The 23,904-nt window shown below is 33.6% G+C and overlaps 1 protein-coding gene across 2 annotated transcripts in view; it reads right to left on the bottom strand.

The window, feature by feature from the left end:
* MAD1 (mitotic checkpoint family protein) overlaps nt 1-23,904 on the bottom strand; it is a 235,189-nt gene that overhangs the window by 28,129 nt on the left and 183,156 nt on the right. The window lies entirely within an intron of this gene.

Here is a 23,904-nt window from a genome sequence, read left to right as displayed (position 1 = left end):
ATATTATTTCTATCAGAGATCCTATGCATTAACACGGTATCAAAGCCATCCTGATATGAAATTTTCTTATTCAGAATTAATAAAAAATTTCAGACTTAGCCATTTTAGAATTTCATTCTCAAAATTAAAAATGGTCAACCACGTAAGGTTAGAGGATAGATTGGAGAGGTCATCAATTTTTTCTTCATGGAAAATTTGAGTCATGATAGTTCTAAGAGAAATGGAAATAGTTGATTATGTAGAATCAAACAAAGCCATTCCTGAGAATAATTCAGACAAAACGACATGGAAAAGGCACAACAATAAGGCCATGAAAATTATTATAGACTCCGTTAAAGATCATATTCTCCCTTCTATTTCCAATCTTTCCAAAGGATTTGAGATGTTCTCCACTGTTAAGAACACCTTTGAAATCAATAATACTAGTAGATCGTTGACATTGAAGCAAGATCTACTATACGTCAAGATGAATAATGGAGAAACTATTATGTCCTATTTCCCAAGAATCTCAGATTTAAAAGATCAACTTGTGACCATTGGAAATGAAGTAGATAACAATGAACTTACCATTATAGCCCTAAAAGAACTACCACTGTCTTGGGAGACATTTATTCGTGGACTACATTCTCAACCAGATCTTCCTGAGTTTGAACTACTCAAAAAAAAATGCACTCAAGAAGAGTCAAGATTAATTACGAGAGGAATCATTTGAAATAAAGAGGGAGAATTTCAAGCTCTTCAAGCCAGTACTAATAATAAAGGAAAAAGAAAGGGAATTCATCAAGACAACAAGGAATTTACCAAATTATACAAGAAAAGAGATTGGTCCAAAGTACAATGCTTCAAATGTGACAAATTCGGTCACACTTGTAACTTCTGTCTAGAATGGGAGAAGATTCAAGAAGCCCTAGCAGAAGTTAAATATGAAAAGGATGAAAATCTCACATTTTAAGTTGTTGAACAAAGAGATAAAGTGAAGCTAGAATCCCATAGTGAGGAATCAGAGGGAGAGTGATACATTTCCAAAGTTCGAATACATAAAGTGACATATGCAATGTTGTACTACGATAAATCAGTAATCTATAAATTCAGTTTTTGAATCAAAGATATGGTACATCAAGATTGATGAGCAAACAACAAATATTCTTACTGAACCTCTTGCCAATGTTAAATTGGAATATTTCAGAGGTAAACTTGATATGATCAAACTGTAATTTTTGAATACTGAATTTAAGTTTAAATTTATGTGTGTTTATGCTTCTAAGTCGAATAGTTGCACCAAATATGTAATGAAAGATGAGATCTTTCACAGACAATATTCATAAGGTAATCTTTGTAAGGTGACAATCTTACAAATGATAGGCCTATTATTATGATAGTTTGTTCTAGACATGCCAAAAGTCATGAATAACAAATGAATTATGATTACTCTAGATATTGTTTCAGACAATTAGAGATCATAATATATGCTATGATAGTGATCATAGCATGGTGATTTAAATTATTTGACGAGTCTCTATTTTTAGAGTGGTAGTGTCAAATAATGTGTTATGTGTAGATATTCTAATATCTGATTTCATTATTACTTCTCCCTTACTAAGGAGGGAGTGTTGAAGTTTAGCATCAGTCAAAGTAATACTGAGTATCTGAGTCTAATATGTCCTATACACACACACACACACACGTACACATATGATTATATGCATATGTATATATATAAGTTACATGTTCATGACTCATACCGGGCTTCTCTTACTACTGTCACCAATTCATATCGGGTTCCTTCAATATTGATCACCAATCAGGGATATATTGCCTTCAATATGTGGAAAAGTGTTGTTCTAATTAATACTAAGCATGTCTTATCGGGCTCATTATCGGGCATGATTAGTTTGGATCAAATCAACGTTTGGTTAAGATTACCAACAGTGATGACCACGTAGGGTCATGACCCTACGTGGCCAAATGTAGAGTCATGCCCCTACAGGGACATGACCCTTTACGTTATATAAATGTTAACTCTCATCAGTGGACAAGGCAATATCAATAACAGACATATTTGCAGTCCCAGAATCAGCAGACATATATTGCAGATTATCAAATACTTTCTCATCATCAACACTTGGCATTCAAGATAAAGATTACTGTAGCATTGAAGACAAATCAAAGTTGCAGACCTGCTGCACACAAATTGGAAGAAGAAGAAGTAAGTACAAGTCTGATATAAAAATCTGATATTATTTCTATCAGAGATCCTATGCATTAACAACCAATAACATTCACTCAGAAAAATGACCCTCTTTTGTTTTAACTTTTACTGCTAAAGACAGTATAAGATAGCCTTGACTTTTTTTGAATCAACATAGACAGAGTCAAATATCAATTCAATTAAGTTCACAAAGAAATCGAAAGTTCACATGGCCATACCTTTTCTGTCAAAGAATGCTAGTGTTGTCCTTCATCGTAGGAAAATGCAAATTCACCATGGCAGAATTTAAAAGATTACATAAACCTCATTTCCCAATACCAAGGGTAACTACTTTATTTTGTGTCAAAATAGAAAGAACCAAGTTGGTTGATAGAAATAATAGTATTATTCATCTTTGGAACACACATTACATCCTAACACATGTAACTAAAAATTTACTGAAAACAAAACTCATATTGCTTCTACTTTCCACCATCCTGAACCTAGGTTTTCACTTGGTGTGAACTATATCAGTGCTTAGTACAAACTTCAAGGAAAACTCTCCATAGCTTTCCCCTTCACAAAAGTTTACCCCCACTTTTAACATTATTAAAGTGTTGTATTTATAGACTCTCCTTCAATAACTAACTCTAGGTTCATAACTACCAAAAAAAGCTAAGTGACAAGGTTCGAATTTGAATTTGAGTTCGACAACTATAAAATTAGAATGAAGTTCAGCAAGAGCAAAAATTACTATAAAAAAATCGAATTAAATTTGCCTTATATAATTTTAATTATTTTTTAAATATATGTAATATATCCCATAAATTATCAAAATATTAAAATTGCCTTAGATTTTAAAACTATAAAACATGATGACACATTTATAGAGTATAAAACATAGTATTTAATATTTATCAAGTATAAAACAATTTTTTTATTTCACATTAATTTAACAGATTGATTAAATATATATCTAATGACCTATTACTCAAACATTTTAAAATTTAAAGAATCAATTATATTACTTCAAACTAATATATTTTTTAAACATTTCATTTATAATCAACAAATTTAATAAAACAAAAAATTATTTATAATGAATAAATATAATATATATATTATTACATTATAACAAAATAAACCTAAGATTAATGAATATTATTTCATTAGTACTTAAAAAATTTAATATAACAAAGTCTTCATTTATACATTACAATGAAATGAACCTAATAAATACATTATTACATAACATTGTTAAATAAAGTTAACAAAGACTATTACGTTATATTATTACATGAAATAAATTTAAGAAAGACATTTTACGACTTTGCAGGCATGGGAGCTAGAAAATTGTAGGCATAAGGAAAATTATTGTCGTCTATAGCAACCTGTGCACACTCGTCTACAAGAATTGGAGATTTCGCATGTGCACACTCCAACACTACAGGACTACACAAACCTTTGTTGAAAGTTGAAACCTTTGTTGAATCCTTTGTTTTTAGAACTCTATGCATTTCAAGGCCGAAAAAATGGTTCCAAAACCCTATAAAATATATTGCCAAATGCCTAGAATAGTAGTTTTTAAATATTTACAGCAATAAAAAAAATCCCAAATTTTGCTGGCGAACACTTTTGACTTTCATCGAATATTTTAGGAAAAATTCATATTTGGCAAAATCCGAATTTCATGCTTGGGATTCGCCGAATCCTGTGACTTAGCAAAAAAGTAAAGGTTTGGAAGCTTTGGAAGGCATTTCATAACTAACTCAACATTTATACAATTTCCGACTTTTAAAGTCTAACCTTAACCAAGGGAAAGTCAAAACCCTAACTTTAGTTACAAAAGTGGCATAACTTTTACAAAAGTCATTCAAAAAGTCCATAAAGTGAAAATAAAACAAAGATACTCGTGCCATCGGGATGAGTTCTTTGTCCTTTTCTTTACTGCATGAGTTACTTGTTTATCAATAGCTTAACCTTCATCATACACAAAGAATTAAACTTCCACTAACGACATTTCTTTGAGACTACACCCTTATCTATATCAGCATAAATATTTGTTGTCACTCAAGCATGTTTGTCAAATATTTTCCATTGTGAGCAACAGTATTTCATTTCTATCCCTCTTGTAAAGTTGTAAGTCAAAAGTTTTAAAGACAAAGAAATTGTTGACTCTATTTTCTTTGTGAAATAACTTCACAGCCTTTTGGTCGATCCCTTTGTTGGAAATATAAGAGGAGTAACTAAGAGGGGAAGGGTGAATCAGTTACCACTAAAATAAATCCCAGACCCCTTAGATGTAAACACAGAACACAAAACTTCACTGAAAATACTAATGCTCGGTAAACACACAGGAACTCAGTTAATACTAGTAAATGTTGTAACTTAGTAAATACTGAAATAGCGACCCTAACTCGGCAAATGCAAATCTTAAGATATTATTTGTGATTAAACTTATTTAACTTAGTTACATACACAAAAGAAATGGCATGAACACAAGTGACACCCAGATTTAACGTAAAAAGTAGAAACCCAATATGGGAAAAACCACCAATTGCAAATAGTTATTGATTTTCACTCTTCTAAAGTGAGCCCTGTTAGGAGCCAACCTTGTTAAAGGTTACAAAACACACTATTAGGTGTGACCCTGTTAAAGGATTTAATCACCCTGTTAGGAGTGGCCTTGTTAGAGGTCTTTCGACACTTCAATCTAGAAATGCCACCTTGATAGAGGATTTACAAATAGCTATTAAGCAAACTATGTTAAGAGATTTAGATCACTGCTACAATGGTTAGAGAGTAACAATGAGATAACCTAATTATTGATGTAACTGAATTGCTGATTACAGATCTTAGTTTTGGCTTGTATACTCGATCATTTCTGATCAAATGTATCTTTGTAGCTCCAAAAGGATATTCTGTTGATCCTTCTAATTCGCTTCCTCTAAGAATCTTCAAATCTTTTATTCACTTGCACACATTCAATCCTCAACTTAACCTTATATTTATATCATACACATTGTCAAGTCGGCTGAAATACAACTTAGAATCCTTCATATCAATTACCTCAGTCGGCTAGAACCAACAAACAAAACTATTGAACTCAATATACCAAAACAAGAAAATCCTTTATTAGTCGACCTTGCTCGGTAGATACTAACTCAGAAACAATTTTCCTATATTCACCAAGTGAACTTGGTTAACACTGCATTTTAACAAAGTTCCTTTGGTAACCGAGTGAGCTAGGTTAACAATAGTTCCATCCAATTTTTCCTTCATTAACCGAGTAGGCTCACTTAACTCTCAACTTCTGCGATCTTCTCTTTGTTGCCTAAGTGAACTCGGTAGACACTATCTTCCGAACTTGGCAAACTCTGCAATGCTCGGTAGACACAAGATACTGTCTTCAATGCCCAAGTGAGCTCAGCATACACTGACTAGTAAAGATATGACATTTTGTGTAACATCAACGACAATACACAATTAACCAATTGTTTTCAACAATTTCCCTCTTTAGCATTGATGTAAACACATGTCATAATACAATGAAATTTTAGAGCAAGAACAAGATAAGGAACATATCCTTAGTTTCATTCTAATTCTCATGCATGAGAACTCCCTCTATCAGTGTGAACTCCTTGTTGCCTTCAATTTCTCCCTCTACCAGTAAACTTTGTCTTCAACATGCTCTTCTAACAGAAAATTCTGCCTCTTTGATATCAGACCAAGTTCTTCTTCTCTGACACCTTCAAAAAAAAAAAAATCTGTGAAATATTCTTCCTTTTTAGAAAAAAATTTTGATATGACAACATACTCTCCTTCTTTGACATCTCAAACCAAAGACACTATTCAATAATTACAATGTATCTTATGCATTGATTCATATGCAATCTGCCCTTTTAAATACTACATCAATAGACTGATCTTCAACATGCTCTGGTTGATGCATCACTAAACTTCATTTAGTGAGCTTCAAATAGGGGAATGACCCCTAACTTACCTCTTAAATACAAAAATGCACCCTTAGGTAATGGCTTGGTGAAAATATCTACAATTTGTTCTTTTGTATTCACATATTCCAATCTTACCTCTTTATCTTATACCAATTCTCTCAAAAAATAGTCTTTTATAGCAATGTGTTTGGTTTTGGTATGCATTACAGGATTCTTTGATATATTAATTGCACTGGTGTTATCACAAAAGATAACCACTGGATCCTTGATTTCTATCTTCATACCTACCAACAATTGGTTGAACCAAACAGTATTGGAGCAATTAACTGCTGCTACTACATACTCTGCCTCTGTTGTAGACTAAGAAATACAATTCTGCTTCTTATTTGTCCAAGACAATAGTCTTTTACCAAGAAAGAACACTCCATCACTAGTGCTCTTCATGTCATCAACACTTCTTGCCCAATCAGCATCTGTGAATGCTTTCAAATCCAAATCGCCTCTTTTTTGTACCAAAATCCATAGTCTTCAGTACTCTTCAGATACCTCATGATTCTCTTGATTGCCATCATATGGTTTTCTTTAGGATTTGTTGAAGATCTTGCCACCATACCAACTGCTAATGCAATGTTTGGCCTTGTATGTACTACATATTGCAGTTTTCCAATCATTGATCTATATGTGGTCTGATCTACTTCCTTTGAATCATCATTTTTGGAAAGCTTATGTCCAGTAGACATAGGTGTTTCAACTGGTTTGAATCTTCCATTCCAAACTTCTTTAGTATCTCCTTGATATATTTGGATTGAGTGATCTAGATACCATCTTTCTTCTGTTGAATTTGCAATCCAACAAAGAATTGTATCTCTCCAAACATGGACATTTCAAATTCTTTACTCATCTCTTCTGAAAAAGCTTTGCATAAGTCATCATTTCCAGTAAATAATGTGTTATCCACAAAGATTTCAGCCAACACAATTTTTTTGTCTGGTCCTTCTTTGATATACATGCTATTGTTATCATTTGTTTTTTGAAAACCAATTTTTATCAAGTAGTTATGAAGTCTTTCATACCAAGCTCTGGGAGCTTGCTTGAGACCATAAAATGCTTTCTGAAATTTACAGAACATATCCTTTTTGCTAGGATCCACCAAACCTTCAGATTGTTCTATGTAGACTTCCTCTTCAAGAATGCAGATTTTACATCCATTTGATAAAATTTAAATACTCTATGTGCAGCATAAGCAAGTAGAGTTCTAACACCTAATCTTCCAATAGGAGCAAAAGTTTCACCATAATCAATACCTTCTTCTTGATAATAGCCTTTGCATACTAACCTTGCTTTGTTTCTAGAAACTTCTCTATCTTCATTCAGCTTATTTCTAAAAACCCACTTTGTGTCAATTACATTTTTATCCTTGGATCTAGGAACAATAGTCCAAGTCTTATTCCTCTCTATCTATTGTATCTCTTCATTGAAATATCCCAAGTGGATATTTACTCTATTGCTGCTATAAATTTTATTTAAATAACTATGATCACCTGTAAGTGTTTTAATTATCTTGTAGAACTAGACGGAAGTTGCAGAAGGAATGATTTTATTTGATATTTTTAGAATAATTTGGTACATTGTAAAGGTAGTAACAATAGCAAATAGATACAATAACAATAGCTTGATACGAGCATATGAAATTCTGGAAATGCTTTTAACTGTGCCAATAAGTTTGATATCAAAACTAATAAAGTTTGGTACCTCAAATACAATCAGTGTCTGAAATAAGAAGCTGCTAACAACTGCAATCTTCAATAATTATGCCCACAAAATCCAACGCCCAGCTGGTATAGAATTGTTGCACAAATTTGCTCACGGCGATCAAGGCACAAAATGATGCAATCTGCAGAATGCTGCAAAGATAGTCTTCACTTTCCTACGCCAATGATATGAACTACTGTAGGAACTCCACCAATGTCGAAACCTTGTGCAAGAATCAGCAAATCCAATCTAGTTGAGGGCTACATCCCAACTCAATCAATTCTCAACCTAGGGTTTGACGTCCTAGTGACGGAATGCTCAAATCAGAGCCAAACGCCAAATTATGTTTTCCAAAATGTTCAACGATACTTTTCCTTTCCTTACATTGGCCTTATATCATCTTCTCATGTAGTTCAAACCCTAAAAGTAATACTTGAGAACTTTAAAATATAAAGTTATATTCTTTAATAATTGGCACCAAAGTTCTTGAAAATCATTATTTCACCAATAAGAATAGTTCCAGTGTCAAACAAGTCCCTGAAGATGATGATTAGATAAAAGAGGCCAAGCTCTTTCCAACAGACTATCACATGATGGCAAAACTCACCAGATGGAGCCAAAAACTCCTTATTACTCCCTAGTGGCTAAAAACTTAGCCTTATTTAAATTACTAAAATACTAACTTAGGAGAATATTTAAATATATTAACTATTTTCCAAATAGCGAACTGATAGCCAAAACACCTCTACAAGGTGAAACTTAACTTGTTGATAGATGTCAAATAATCTGAAATAATTGAGAGTCTCATCCCTCAAAAATAGGGATACTCCTAAAAAACAAGAACATCTCCGAATCTCCCGAAACAAAAACCATAGAATGATCTCATAGAGACTCAAGACTATAACCCATCTCCACCTCCTAAAATGTAGGAAACTCTTACAATTAAGGAACTACTCTCAACTACCCTCCTATTGTCTGAAACTCTAGATCCGAACACTGTATACCCTGATTGAGTCTCTAAACACCATTGCTAGCCTATGAGACCCCATAATAAGCTAACTCTCATGTCACTGCTAGAAAGAGCTAAAGAGGGGACATGACATTCATTCATCGTGTCAATCAAACTTTCATTATCCAAAGCATCTTTCACTGATCTAGGTTCAAATTCAATAAGCAAACATGTACCTTTAAATTTGTTTCTTGTCATTGTTCCATCTGACTTGTCTCCAATGATCTAATCAGGTACATGGTGCCTTTTGACATATCTTGCTAACACAGGTACTTTGGATTTAGAATTTGTTCCAATAGGTTCTCCATGATCTTCTATATCAAGCTCAGGTCCCACTATCTGTGACTCGGGTCCATCAGACTCAGTTTTCTCTAGAAATAACTCGATAGCTTCTAACCGCAACTCAGGACCTTCAGACTGTGACTTGGGTTGCACTGACTGCAACTCAGTAGCCTTTGGAGATTTTGGGGACTCAGGAGGTGAAGTCTATTGACTTCCAATTGGATTTGGCAATGTATCAAGTTCATAGTAGACAAACTTCCTGTAATCCTCATGTTACTCGCTGATTTGTTCTTCACTCTTTTCTACAAACTAATCAATTCTTACATGTGCACTTTCTACGATCTTATGAGTTGATAAGTTCAAACATTTATATGCTTTACTTCTCCAGGAGCAACCTAGTAATATGCCTTCATCACTTTTGGCATCAAATTTACCTTTCTTAGACTCTTTCAGAATATAACATTGGCTACCAAATACTTTCAAGTAACCTACATTAGGTTTGTAGCCATACCATAGTTCATAAGGACTTTGATTTGAGTCTTTCTTCAGTTGTACTCTCTTCAAGGTATGCATTGCAGTACTCACTGCTTCCTTCCAGTATTTGATTGCAACACTCGTCTCTATCATCAAAATCCTTGCACAATCCATGATGGATCTATTCCTTCTTTTAGCTATACCATTCTAATGCAGTGTACCAGGGGCTGACACTTGTCTCTTAATTCCTCTTTCAATACAGAATTCATTGAACTCATTGAAAATGAATTCACCACCTCTGTCTGACCTCAAACATTTCAGTTTCTTTCTCTACTCTTGCCAGATATCACTTAAACTTTTCAAATGCTTCATACATATCTTTTAGATACATTACAGTCATCATTCTAGAATAATCATCAACAAAAAGAATAAAATACTTATCTCCACTGTAACTCTCTATTCTGATAGGTCCACATAAGTCTGTATGAACCAACTCTAAGACTTCTTCAAAATGATAGTCCTTGCTTCTGGAACTTGTCTTTCCCATCTTACCAATTTTAAAAAATTTGCATAGGCCCATATCAGGTTTTCTCAAACTAGGAATACCTCTCACTCTTTTGTTATTGCTTATCTTGATCAGATTACCAAAGTTCACATGACATAACCTTTTATGCCATAACCAACTTTCGTCTACTTGAGCAATGAAACATGAACATTCACTGAGATCTAGGTAGGATAGATTACCTTTTGTTTGTTTACCAGACTCAACCAGATTTCATTTTCTATCCAGTAGCTTGGCCTTTCCATTCATGAATTCTACCTTGAATCCAATGTTATTCAACTGTGCCACACTCAATAGATTATGCTTTAGTCCTTCAACCCAATAAGCATTATCACATCTAAGTATATTGGTTAGTGAGATACAACCTTTCCCCTCTATGCAACATGGTTCATGGTTTCCAAATCTCACACTTCCACCATCATAATGTTCCATATGTTCAAACTTTGTTTCGTCACCAGTCATATGATGTGAACAGCCACTATGAATAATCCATGCATCATTTTTTGCTAACATGACAGATAAGTACCATTTTATCTCCACCATCAGATTCATCTTTTATGCCAATATAAACCATTTCATTGTCTTCACTACTATTTGAATCTTTAGCTATAAAACAAGATTTCTCACCTTTTTCCTTGTAGTCCTTGAAGTTTTTGAAATCCTTCATGCCTTTGTACTTGATGTGCTTCTTTTCATCTTTTTCTTCTCTGCTTGGACATCTTGCAACAATGTGTCGAACTTCTTCACAAGAGAAACAGATTAAAGGGATTTTACTTTTATACGTTCCTTTGCCTTTGGGATACCTTCTTGCAAGCAATGCTTCAATGGCTTCAAGATCACTGTCAAAATTATCTTCCACTTCAGTTTCAAATTGCTTGCTTTTAGACCATTTAGCTTTCTTCTTGAGTGATACCTTGGCTTAAAATGCAGACTCAAGATTGCTAGAACTAGGAGTACAATTATCATAGTTATCTAGTTCAAATGCAGTCAATCTTCCAGCTAGAGCATCCAAAGTTATCTTGTTATTTGGATCACATCTCATCTCTTGAATAGCAAACACTCCAAGTGCATAGATAGGAAGAAGGGTTCTGAGTACCTTGCTTACCACTATCACATCTTCAATTGTTCCTCCAGAGGCTTTGATACCACTAACAATGGCTTTGATTCTCTCAACATATTTTGCAATGTTTTCATCCTCTCTCATTTTCATCTGATCAAACTGACCCCTCAAGCTTTCTGCCTTGGCTCTTTTTACGTTATCATCACCTCCATAGATATCCTTTAGTTTGGTCCACATGTCATGAGCAGTAGCACATCCTTTGACCTCATCAAACTCAACATAGTTAAGAGCTGATGCAATGTCAATCATCATGATATTATGATTTTTCTTTTCAGCAATCCCTTCCACAGTCAATGTTCCAATAGGAGCCTTGTAAGCATTTTCGATGTATTTTAAGCTTGAATCACTGATGGTTGCCAAGTGTTGCCATGCCTAGAAGTTATATTTGTTCATCTTGAGAATCTCTCCTATAAGACATCTTGATCTTTAGCTTAGGTCCTTGAAACCTTTTTTTGCAAGCACCAAGAATCTCTGATACCAATTGTTGGAAGTATAAGAAGAGTAACTGAGAGGGGAGGGGTGAATCAATTATCACTAAAATAAATCCCAAAACCCTTAGATGTCAACACAGAACACAAAGCTTCACTAAAAATATTGATGCTCGGTAAACACACAAGAACTCGGCTTACACTAGTAAATGTTGTAACTCGGTAAATATTGAAATAGCAACTATAACTCAAAAAATGCAAATCTTAAGATATTATCTATGATTAACCTTATTTAACTTAGTTGCGTGCACATAAAAGAAATAACATGAACACAAGTGATACCAAAATTTAACATAGAAACCTAATTTTGGAAAAACCACCAATTGAAACTAGTTATTGGTTTTCACTCTTTTGAAGTGAGCCCTATTAGGAGCCAACCCTATTAAAGGTTACAAAACACACTGTTAGGTGTGACCCTGTTAGAGGATTTAATCATTCTATTAGGAGTGGCCTTGTTAGAGGTCTTTAGAAACCTCAATCTGGAAATACCACCTTGTTAGAGGATTTAAAAATAGTTGTTAAGCCAACTCTATTAAAAGATTTAGATAACTGCTACAATGGTTAGAGAGTAACAATGAGATGGCCTGATTTCTGATGCAACTGAATTGCAAATTACAGTTCTCAATTCAAGCTTGTATACTTGATCCTTTTTGATCGAATGTATCTTTGCAGCTCCACAAGGATATTTTGCTTATCCTTCTAATTCACTTCCTCTAAGCAACTTCAAATCTTCTATTCATTTGCACACATTCAATTCTCAACTTGACCTTATATTTATATTATACACATTGTCAAGTCGGCTTGAATACAACTTAGAATACTTAATATTCATTACCTCAGTCAACTAGAACCAACAAACAAAACTATTGAACTCAATATGCCAAAACAAGAAAATCCTTTGTTAGTCGACCTTGCTCGGTAGATATTAACTCAGAAACAATTTTCCTGTGGTAACCAAGTGAACTCAGTTAAAATTGTAGTTTAACAAAGTTCCTTTGGTGACTGGTTGAGCTCAGTTAATATTGGCTCCATCCAACTTTTCCATCATTAACAGAGTGAGCTCTGTTAACACTCAATTTATGCAATCTTCTCTTTGTTGCCCAAATGAACACGGTAGACACTATCTTCTGAACTTGGCGAACTTTGGAATGCTTGCCAGACATAGCAAACTGTCTTCAATGCCCTAGTGATCTTGGCATACACTAACTAGTAAAGATGACATTTTGTGTAACATCAGAGACAACATCAGAGACAATACACAATTAACCAATGCACTGACAATACACAGGGATGAATACATCTATATGTAGTTTGATATCATAGATAACTATTATTGATATGAAGTGAAAATAATTGTATAAAGACTATGGTTGACTAAGCACACTACCAACTCTCTTGAAGACTGAAATTGAATGCTTTTATATTTCGTTGATTGTGTTAAGCAGCTCGTTCATTGGCAAATAAATAGGTGATTGGGGAGACACGTCCCTGATTAAGAGTGACTCCACCATGGAGTCATGTCCCATTAGGTACATGGCTCCAAGTGATTTTATAACCAAATACTTACCTAATATTAACGTTGACTAAACACAATGCAAGCATTCAGTCAAAGCTTTGATTCAATCAATCCTTCTAATTATTATTGCATTAATATTTCACAAATATTAATTGAGTGATATATATATATATGAATTGTATTTAATATTTTATCAAATAATAACAATATGATATATTGAAATATATTGTCATTTGAATGTAAACACAATGACACATGATTTGAACGTAAACTCAATGCGGGAGAAAACCACAACAATAAATGCTTTTATATAAACCTTGTTCTTTTACAATGATTTGTAGCCTACAGCCTACTAGAGGCTCCAAACACTATGTTCATGAGCTCCAACTTACAGGGAGCTCCAACTCCCACACTTGAAGAAACTTATCTTCCACCTTGTTTCGTTGCTTTCCCAACTGATGATGGTTGCACTGTATTACAATTTGAAGTCAAAAATATCTTTATTCTTTCCCTTCTTTTTATTTCATCCCATTAATACAAATATATATTAGATTGAACATCTAAATATATATATATATATATATATATAATTTATATCTTCATTTTATTCTTTTTATTTCTCTCTATGATAAATATACTAATTAGATTAAAAATCTAATTATATATGTATTTTATTAAACTTCCACTTAATTTATTCCTGCCCCTGACTTCTCTATTATTATCTTTCACTTATTTATTTCATTATATTCTTACTTCTGCATTTTTCTCCACCAAACTCCTCCATTCCCACAATTTTTATATTTTTATATATACTATTCTTGTCTTACTCACTTGACCGCTGACTTCACCTTCTCTTTCTTTAATGCTTCATTTCATGCACCTGTTCTTCTTATATTATATTTCACCAACTGCTCCATTTCTTCTCACTCAAACATTCTTCGTTCACTCTGCTCTATATTTATCTTTTATTAATTTTTCTTTTCAACACATCTCTGTGATATTCTGCATTTAAATATGCACTTCTATTCTTCCTTATTCATTCTCTACTTCTCTCATATCTTTTGCAAAGATATATTCTCTTTATTTATATCTTTGATTTTTAAACAACACATCTTTTAAAAATGAAGGGACATATCTTTGTTTAAAATATAATTCCCTTTTAATTAATCGCACATTTTCTTCTACTATGACTGCAGCTAGAAACCTAATGCATACGCCATCCATTAATATTATCACTACTCAAATACTCCTTTGCCATCAATTATTTCCTTTCAATGATTTGCCTTTTGATATATACTATCAATGACAATATAGTTTATTTATTTTGAAATTCGTCTAATATGGTCTGTAGATTATGACCAATTATTGTCTTCATTCAACAGACACTCAATGGTTTGAGTATGCCAAACAACTTTACAAGAAGGATGATGGTGTGGACTCACCACCTTTGGTCAATAATACAAAAGACTTTTTTAATATGCAAGAGGTTGAGAGGGGTATTACAAAGTTAGGTACCTGTAAGGCAAAAGACGTGGAGGAGCTTCAAGCAGAGTATCTCAAGTGGGCCACGAAAACTCTTTCACCTCTCATTACAAGAATTTTCAACAATATCAGCCAACAAGGATTTCCTTGTAATTGAACAATTAGCCTCACTATACCTCTATAAAAGAGCACCAAGGTTAATAACCCCTCTATTACAAGACCATAATGATCAACCCTCTATTGCAAAACTTTTTGGCAGCATGATAGAAAATAGAATCAGCAAATGGGCCGAAGAGAATCATAAACGCATACGTGGTCAAGCGGGTTTCAAGCCAAAACACTCAACTGTGGATCATAGCATCACCTTGAGGCACATTATCGACAGAGCATGGGAGAGAAAAGATTAGATCTTTTGCTGCTTTGTTGACTTTAAAAAGTCTTGACACTGTCCCTAGGGACAAGCTTTGGGCTAGGATGGAAGAATTGAGTATATCCCTACAAATCTTAGAGTTCTTGTTTATAGGATGTATGAAGAAGTTAGAGCTAAAATCAGAACTTCAAAAGGCATCGAACAATGTTTTAGGAGTGATGTTGGAGTTAAGAAGGGCTTCTGGCTTTCACCAACTCTATTCAGCATATACATTGACCAACTTGAAGAATGGTTAGACATGCAAAATGGTGAAGGGTATCCAATTAGGTGAGTTTATGATACGGCTGCTCATGTATGCAGACGATCTCATTTTGGTTGCCAAATCTGCACATGGTTTGCAAGAACATTTATTATGGCTCGAGCGCTTTTGCAAAATGGTTGGTATGCAAGCTAATCTCAGTAAAACTACAGTGACGATCTTTTCAAAAAGAAAAAACAGCATCAACATAAATTCAGTTTTGAGAGCAGCATTCTCGAGGAGGTAGTAGAATATAAATATCTTGGGATTGACTTCAACAAAAATCTAAGCTAGGATGGCTGTAGAAAGAAAAGGGTTTTGGGAGGTTGGAAGGCACTTTATGCTTTGCAAAATAGGTGTCGTGATGCTGAGGTCTGGGATTTGAAAACCAATCAAACATTGTTCAGGCTTCTTGTGCTACTGATGGTTCTTTCTAGCTGTGAAATATGGGCCAGCAGCATTTCAAACATACAATGGAGACAGATCAAGATGGATGATACAAAAGTGCTAGATTACCAACAAGTTTAAAATCAAATGCATGGTTCCCTATGATATCATGCTTTGTGAAGTGGGAGCGATATCGATTGAGGCTCATGCTATGGTCCACCTCATTAGCTATTTTAAAAAAATTGAAATGATGAAGGCATCTATGGCCTTAAATGGTCTTTGAGGATACTTTGTGTAAATGCAAAAGGCCCGGGATGCAGCAAAACATCCTAAAATGGTCTTTGAGGATACTTTGTGTAAGTGCGAAAGGCCCGAGATGCAGCAAAACATCAAGTGGATGAGCAAATGGGATATCCATTTCAACATGTGTCCAACCAACAATAAAGAAATAAAAGCTTTTTTTATGAAGAAATTTCATAAGAGAAATTGGGGAAAGGGGCTTGGTAGAAAAAAGGCTTATTACATCAACGAGTTCAACCCCTGATATGATCACCGCCAAAAGGAGTATATAGAGGCCGTAATACCTTAGAGAGCTAAGACACTCATTGCACAACCATGGACCAACTCCCATCAACTTCGATGCAAGACTGGGCAGTGGAAGAGACCAAAAGAACTCTGGGAAGAGAAATCTGCTTGTTTTGCAATTCCAGGGAGGTGGAAACTGAACAACACTTCATTTTGGAATGTGAGGCATACAAGGACAACAAGGTCAAATTTGTGGATATCCTATCTGACAACTCATGGTACAACCTATTCAACAAAAAGAATATTGAGATTTTTAGTGGTCTCTGTTAATGTTTTAGCGTCAGTAGAAGTAAAACATTGATTATCTGATATTCTGATTTGTGCTTATAGATGAATTAGATTGCTGCTGATTATCATACCTAAATATATATACTTATGTATATGCAGTAATGAATGTGTATTATATGATTAACAGCAGCTATCTAATCCACTATTATTGGGCTCCATATTGTTATCGGCAGATTTGTTATTATTGGGCTCCATATTATTATCGGTAGTTATGTGATCATCGGGCTTCTTGTGTTTAAGCTCCTTATGATCTGTTTGGTTAATTATGATATGTTATGTCATGCCTCCGAAGAGGCATGACCCTATGTGGCCACGTAGAGTCATGACTCTTCGGAGTCATGACTTTCTACCACTTATATATATGTGGTGCAAGTCGCTGAGAATGGACATCAATAATCGACATCTCCAACCCTGTGACTTGTTCATTTATCTTGTTCACTATAATATTATATGTAGGATTAATTGTATTCATTGTATCTTCAACTTATCTACAATGTGAGGAAAGAAGAAGATTGATCTTAAGCAACCTGCAGATCACTGTTACAAAAGTCATATTCAACTCTACTATTGTTTAATCCCAAGATCGAATACCATTCTGCACATTCAAACACACAGTCAACATTATCTCTACTATTATTTCTATCAAAGATCCTGAAAACAATAACAGTCTCATCATCAGCCTTCACAAAAAGCAAACCGAATTAACAAAGTTGGTATAGTAGGTATAGTGTCCCATAGGCTATTTCTCAGCCTCGTGGACATTAAAATCTCATCTATCTATCTATCTGGTATACGCATCTTTGGAAATCCATCAAAATGTCTTTTATTAAACTAAGAGATATTGACATGGTTTTTATTTTAGTCATTCCTAGGTTCATCAATGTGCACTCCATATGCAATATGAAACTAATCCCTTCACTTGAATCGTCTTTATTCTTAATGTAAATCAAATGCACCTCTTCAAAGGAAAGTTCATGCTGGCCTGTCTTTTGAATAAGACAAAAATAATGTCTTATCTGATTTGTCTCTTTCGTAACCTTGTATTATAGCTGCATCTCATCGCTGACTCAGACTTTCTAATTTGATTTTTTCTTTTGCTTTGGAGTAGCTGTTGTCTTTACCACTTTCTACATAGATTGCATAATATTTGACTATGATCTACGATAACTTTTCTCTAATGATTTGTTTTATAGAGTAAAGCACAAACCTGTGTCACCTTTTATAAAGAAATGGGATATCAAAATGTGACAATTCAACATTAATGACAAAAAAAATGGTATTTGTGTTTAATATATGAAGATGATGTAAACTGATGAAATGTGTAGAATTGGATGAATTTTACGCCTATAATTTTTATAATTTTTTTGAGTAATAATTTATTCATTTTATTATATTTTGAACTCCAATTTTTTACTGTAAAAAATATAGGGTGTAGTTCCCGTCAAACAAGCATATGCAAATCATCTTTTTTTGTTTTGATTTAAAAATATCTCATAGATGACATGTATAGCTAGTGAACAAAAAAAGAAATAATTATTTTTTATATATATTTTCTTTGTTATAAGTACTCAAGTTCGACCTTATCAGAATCCAACAATTTTTTTCTCCTATCAAAACTTCCCTATCAAATATATACCTTCTTGAAAATAAATTACATAGTCGTGAAGAGGATTCTCTCCTCTAGAGATAAATATAATTTTTTAATTTTTTTGATATGATTTACTATTTTTTTTCATTTTTTGAGGGAGCATCTCCTAAAATGTTGAGATATCGACTTATAATATTTTGAGATTATAACATATTATAACTAATCAAAACACTCAAAAATTTATATAATGATGATATTGAATCTGAGATCTATAAAAAGGTATTTTCAGTTTTTGAAAAAAATTGAGTTTTGATAGAGAAATGAGATTTGACCAAAACAAGTTTTGGTACCATAAACGGTGACACAGATCTGTGCTTTTATGAATCATGGTACGTTATTATCCTTGTCTTATGTACTCTCGACAGCATCTCTTTGATGTTGACCTGGATTAAACAATAGCTGACGTGGAATGCTTTTTAGTTACTATTATTTGCCATGAATCCCTATGTCTTCTAAATCGTCTATTGTAGCTATTCACATACGGCATATATATTTTAACCTCCAAGGCCTATCACATTTTTCGTCAAAGTCTCCCAATGCGGTGATTTTTGTAAAGTGCCTCGACAATTTTTGAGGTTTTATCCTTGTTTTTCTGCCTTAGGAATTTTGTCAAACACTTCCCTTGCAGCCTCAGTTTGCTGATGTTTGTTGTTTTGCTATGATTTTTGAATGCCAATGATATTGATGAATACAAATGATTGCAAAATAACTAATTGAAAATCAAAATGATATGCAACTTCTTTTTATTATTTTCCAAATGCAAGTACATGAAATCCTAATATTAAATGCACACCTACAGCTAAGAGGTATTTTCACAAACACTTGGCATGCATCCTATGAATGACTATGCAATGAGACGTTTTTACAAACATTTGGCATACAAATTGAACAACTGGATTAAGTTGATTTCCCTTCAATACTTCAATGTTTACAATGACTGAATATTTTAGTAACAAAAAGACATATTACTTGTCAAATGTATCCATCTACAATTGCCAAATGTAAATACCAAAAGAACTTGGAATAAGTAGCTGAGATGACATGCTTTTTGGCTTTGCTTTTTTCGGATTTGCTTTTTCGGACTTCTTTTTCGGATTTGCTTTTTTGGACTACTTTTCTGGACTGCTTTTTTGGATCTGCTTTTTTGGACCGCTTTTTCGGCTCTGCTTTTTCACTTTTCTTTTTTAGATCCGCTGCAAAAACTGAAACCTTTCTCCTTGCCAACTAATGTCAAAAATTAGATGCACGGGCTGAACAAAAATCACTGAATATTATCTCCCAATTAATCACAAATGAATTGGTTGAATACCAATTCCTCCACTCCCAACTAGGGTTGATATCTCACAACCGAAATTGGCACCTTAGAGTCTTCAAACCCTCAGGCAAGTATGCAAGCACTAAGGCTCTCAGCAAAATAGATGAATATGCAACTCAAGATGTGTAAAATGACCCCCCCAAAGGCTCCTTATAAAGATTTCACAAGCAACTCCAAGAAGCCTCTAGAGGAATCCAGCACTTTATTCTTTTAAGTGACACTTTTTGATATTTTATTATGTTAGTCACTTTAATATTAAATCAATTAAATATGAAGTTACTTTTTAATATTATATTGTTTAGTAACCTTATAAGTAATTAATTTAATACACCTTTTCCCCCTTATTTCTTCCTTTTTAGCCTCCGGGGAAAATAAAGGCTAAAATAAAATAAGTAGGTGGTGCCTGTCAAAAAGGGGACATTACAATTTTCCATGATAATCTAGTTAGACTGCATGATATTGTTAAAAGTAAAGGATCTCTGATAGATAAACAATTACAAATACTTGTCTATAAATTTTGAATCAAATAAGTAGAATAATTTTACTTATCTTCACTGTATTTGCAACAGGTTCTTGAATTCTTCCTTCTTCAGCACTGATTGCTTTTACTGGATCTCTGTAAGACAAATGTTGTGAATAATAATAATAGCAATTGAAATTATAACGTGAATATGATTCTGCAAGTACTGGTATGCTTTTTTTTATATGTTCACTGTAGTTGAATGATCTCAAATATATATTCAAAGAACAACCATGACTCCGAAGAGTCATGCCTCTATGTGGCCCAAGGGCCACGTAGGGACATGCCTCTTCGGAGGCATGTTCAACGTAACTGTTCCATGTTTAGTTTGCTTGATAGCACAAGGCATAATCACAAAGTTATTAATAGTGCCAAGACGCAGGTTGGAAACTCAACACAAGAAGGAATATATATGACGCAGGTTATAGCATCCTGACAATACCATCTGTCGAGGGTAGCAAAGAGCCCAACGTTAATCTTTAGTCATGGGTAATATAAAGCCCGACAGTGATATCTACCGTGGTTAATAAGAAACCCGACAGCAAGGTTTGTCATGAGTAATATAAATCTTGACCACTTAAGTTGGTCGATTATAATGCATATATATTGTCACAATTTTATATACATAACAAGGATGTATGCATATGTACATGTATGCATACATCAGTATGAATACATGTACGTATATATATGTCTCTGTCATGTATATCAGACAGTGATGCATAGATACTTCTCTGCAATGTAAGACAGATAACAAAGTCAAAACATAAATTGCTTATATCTTTGAAATGTAATTACCAATAATAACATCATAGAAGATTTAGATTTACTTCTCCTAACGCTAAACATCAACAGATATTTGCTTCATAAAACAAGTGATATTCAGAGATGTATTGAACTTATTAGTTTTGTTCTCTTGACACGCACATGGGTATAATATATCATTTAAACATATTCGTCTCTGCAAATATACAGTTTATAAATATTTTGACGACATTTCTCCATATACCATTGCTTAGTTACTTTAGATACTGCCTGAAGCTATCGTCTTTAGCATACACACAATATGATTTTTTTTTGGATTGTAATCTTTCAAATGCTGACTCTTGTTCTATTTTTGGTCATAGAATTTTGGTGTGACTAATATATTGTCTCTTTTTCTCTTTCACTATTTGTTTGCGCATCACTTCTAATGTCTCTTATCATGCTTACAGTGTTGTTCATATTTGAGTTCACATTTTTCATGTAGCCCCATATCCATTTGACTATTCTAAATTATAATTCATATTTAATATGAATTCATGTGTATAAACCGGGGACATATGTTTATCACATATTCATTGTCTTTTATTCATTCTTTCTCCTCATTTGACTCCTTTCATTATCACTATTGTTTATACAAACTGTCACTTTACTTCTATACTATCTTGTCTTATATTCTTAGTTTGTAGTTCCAAGTATGTCATATAATGCCATCAATTGACGTTGGTCTTCATAATTATCATGTCTTCTTAATAGGACTATACAACATATATGAATAGGATATATTGTTTTTCTATTCACCTCATCTGCCATCTCCTTCATCTGTTATAACTTTTACATTGATGAAGCTTATGCTTAAAATCTTGTCTGGAATGTAAAACTCGTTGAAATCAATGACAATAGCTAACTATCTCCAGAGAGCCTTTGACATCAATGACAAAATTTCCATCAGACCTCCAGGGGCTCTGGTTATCTCATAATTAACTTAGCGCAGTCTTCCAACTATAATATCATCTCCTCATGACTTCTCTCTATAAGGCCTCATGGATATCCAATATTGGCATTTTCATCTTTTCTAAAAGAGGGATTTATCTCCCCTAGGCCATCAGAGATGTGATATTTGCCTTTTAGTAGGGTGCCCTAGCAGTTCTCCCTTTATCACAGTGTACTGGGGTGCCTTACTAGTGATTCTTCCTTAACTACTGCTGCAATTGGGTGCCCTTAGCAATTTTCCCTCAACTACTTCTGCAATAAGGTCCCCTTAGCAGTTCTCCTATAATCACAACGCAATAGGGGGCCCTTACAATGATTCTACCTTTACCGTCGCTGCAATGGGTGCCCTTCATGATTCTCCCTTAATTACAAAGCAATAAGGTGTCCTTGTAGTTGTTCTCCCTTCACAAGCCACTTCAAAACGATGCCCTACCACTTCTCTCCTAATTGCAATATCAGGAGGATGCTAGCAATAGGGTGCCCAAATAGTTCTCCCTGAATTAGAATACAGTAGAAGCACTTATAATTCTCTTACTGCTACAGTAATAGGGCGCCCTTTGTGATTCTCCCTTGATTTGCACCCTTTCCACTCATCTAAATTATTTCTTAAATGTTTATTAATAAATGTAAAAATTATGGAGACCATAAATACATTTTTTTTCACTGTTGTCACATTATCAATAAAAACAAACATCTATATTATAGTATCACTGACCTGTAGGTTGTGATCACTGAGTGGATTCTATCCATTCATTCTGTCCAACTGGAGCTATCCTTTCTTTGTCATTTTGTTATGTTATTCCTACTTCGTCTCTTTTTTTCTCCCTGAGTGATATTAATTTTAGTTTCTTATATGTATTCTCTGCATAGTGATTACACTGCTGCATATAAAATTAGACACTGTCCATTCCCTATTTAATTAAAAATGTAAAATTAATTTCATTCCTCTAATCACCGTCTAAGACCAAGGCACGGGATTGACTTTCAATTGATCCTCTACTATGCCTGACGATTGTTTGGTATAATATTTATTCGTTATCTTAATAAGAAAGTTCTTTAGGAACCCTAAGATATTATATCATTCTGACCATCTCAGAAATATGATACTCATTGACATGTATTTACTATTTTCAAATACTAATATGATTATTTATTTATAATATCTATTAATTGTTTTATAATTATCAAAACTTGATTCTTCATTTAATTAACATATAATCATATTTATTATTGGTATATAAATATTTAGTTTTATTTATTTATAGCATATAATTAGTAAATTTTAAAAAATCATTAATTTTCGTTCATAAAATTATTTATTATTAACTATCATTACCTGGTGTACTGATCATATTATTATTATTTGTTATTATATTAATCATTTATGTTTATTTTATGTATTTTTTATTTAATATTAGATCCTATTTCGATGGGTTCGTCACAAATTGAGCTCAGCTTGAAGAGAAACATTCTTGGCATGCCATGTGTGTTCTTAAGATCTTCCTCCAAGTGGTTAGGCTATTGCTAAAGAAACCTGCATAATGCATTAATACCAATTGATCAAACACAAACACATATACAAGGAGAGGGGGAGTGGGGGTGAGTGAAGTAGTATAAGACAATATTTTATTTACTAAAACTTTAGAAGCCACATTGAGTCACTCAAAAACACCCATGCATGGATTTTATGGGAACCTTTCAAGAAAAAACTGCAGCAATCAGCTACTTGAATCTATTATCCAAATCCAGCCTCAATAAAATGAGATCTTCTTTGAAATAGTTTACAGGTACTGACCAACACGAGATACCAATCCCCTAACACTAGGCACAAACGCAAGAAGAGACACCAATCTTTTTTGACATGAGGGCCCACCTCCAAGAGGATGATGTGATAGTTGTTTGAGACTTC

Source organism: Cupressus sempervirens, chromosome 1 (genome assembly GCF_028749045.1).
Source record: "Cupressus sempervirens isolate cs-2001-9-10 chromosome 1, ASM2874904v1, whole genome shotgun sequence".
Classification (NCBI taxonomy): domain Eukaryota; kingdom Viridiplantae; phylum Streptophyta; class Pinopsida; order Cupressales; family Cupressaceae; genus Cupressus; species Cupressus sempervirens.
This window is presented reverse-complemented; position numbering and strand designations above follow the sequence as displayed.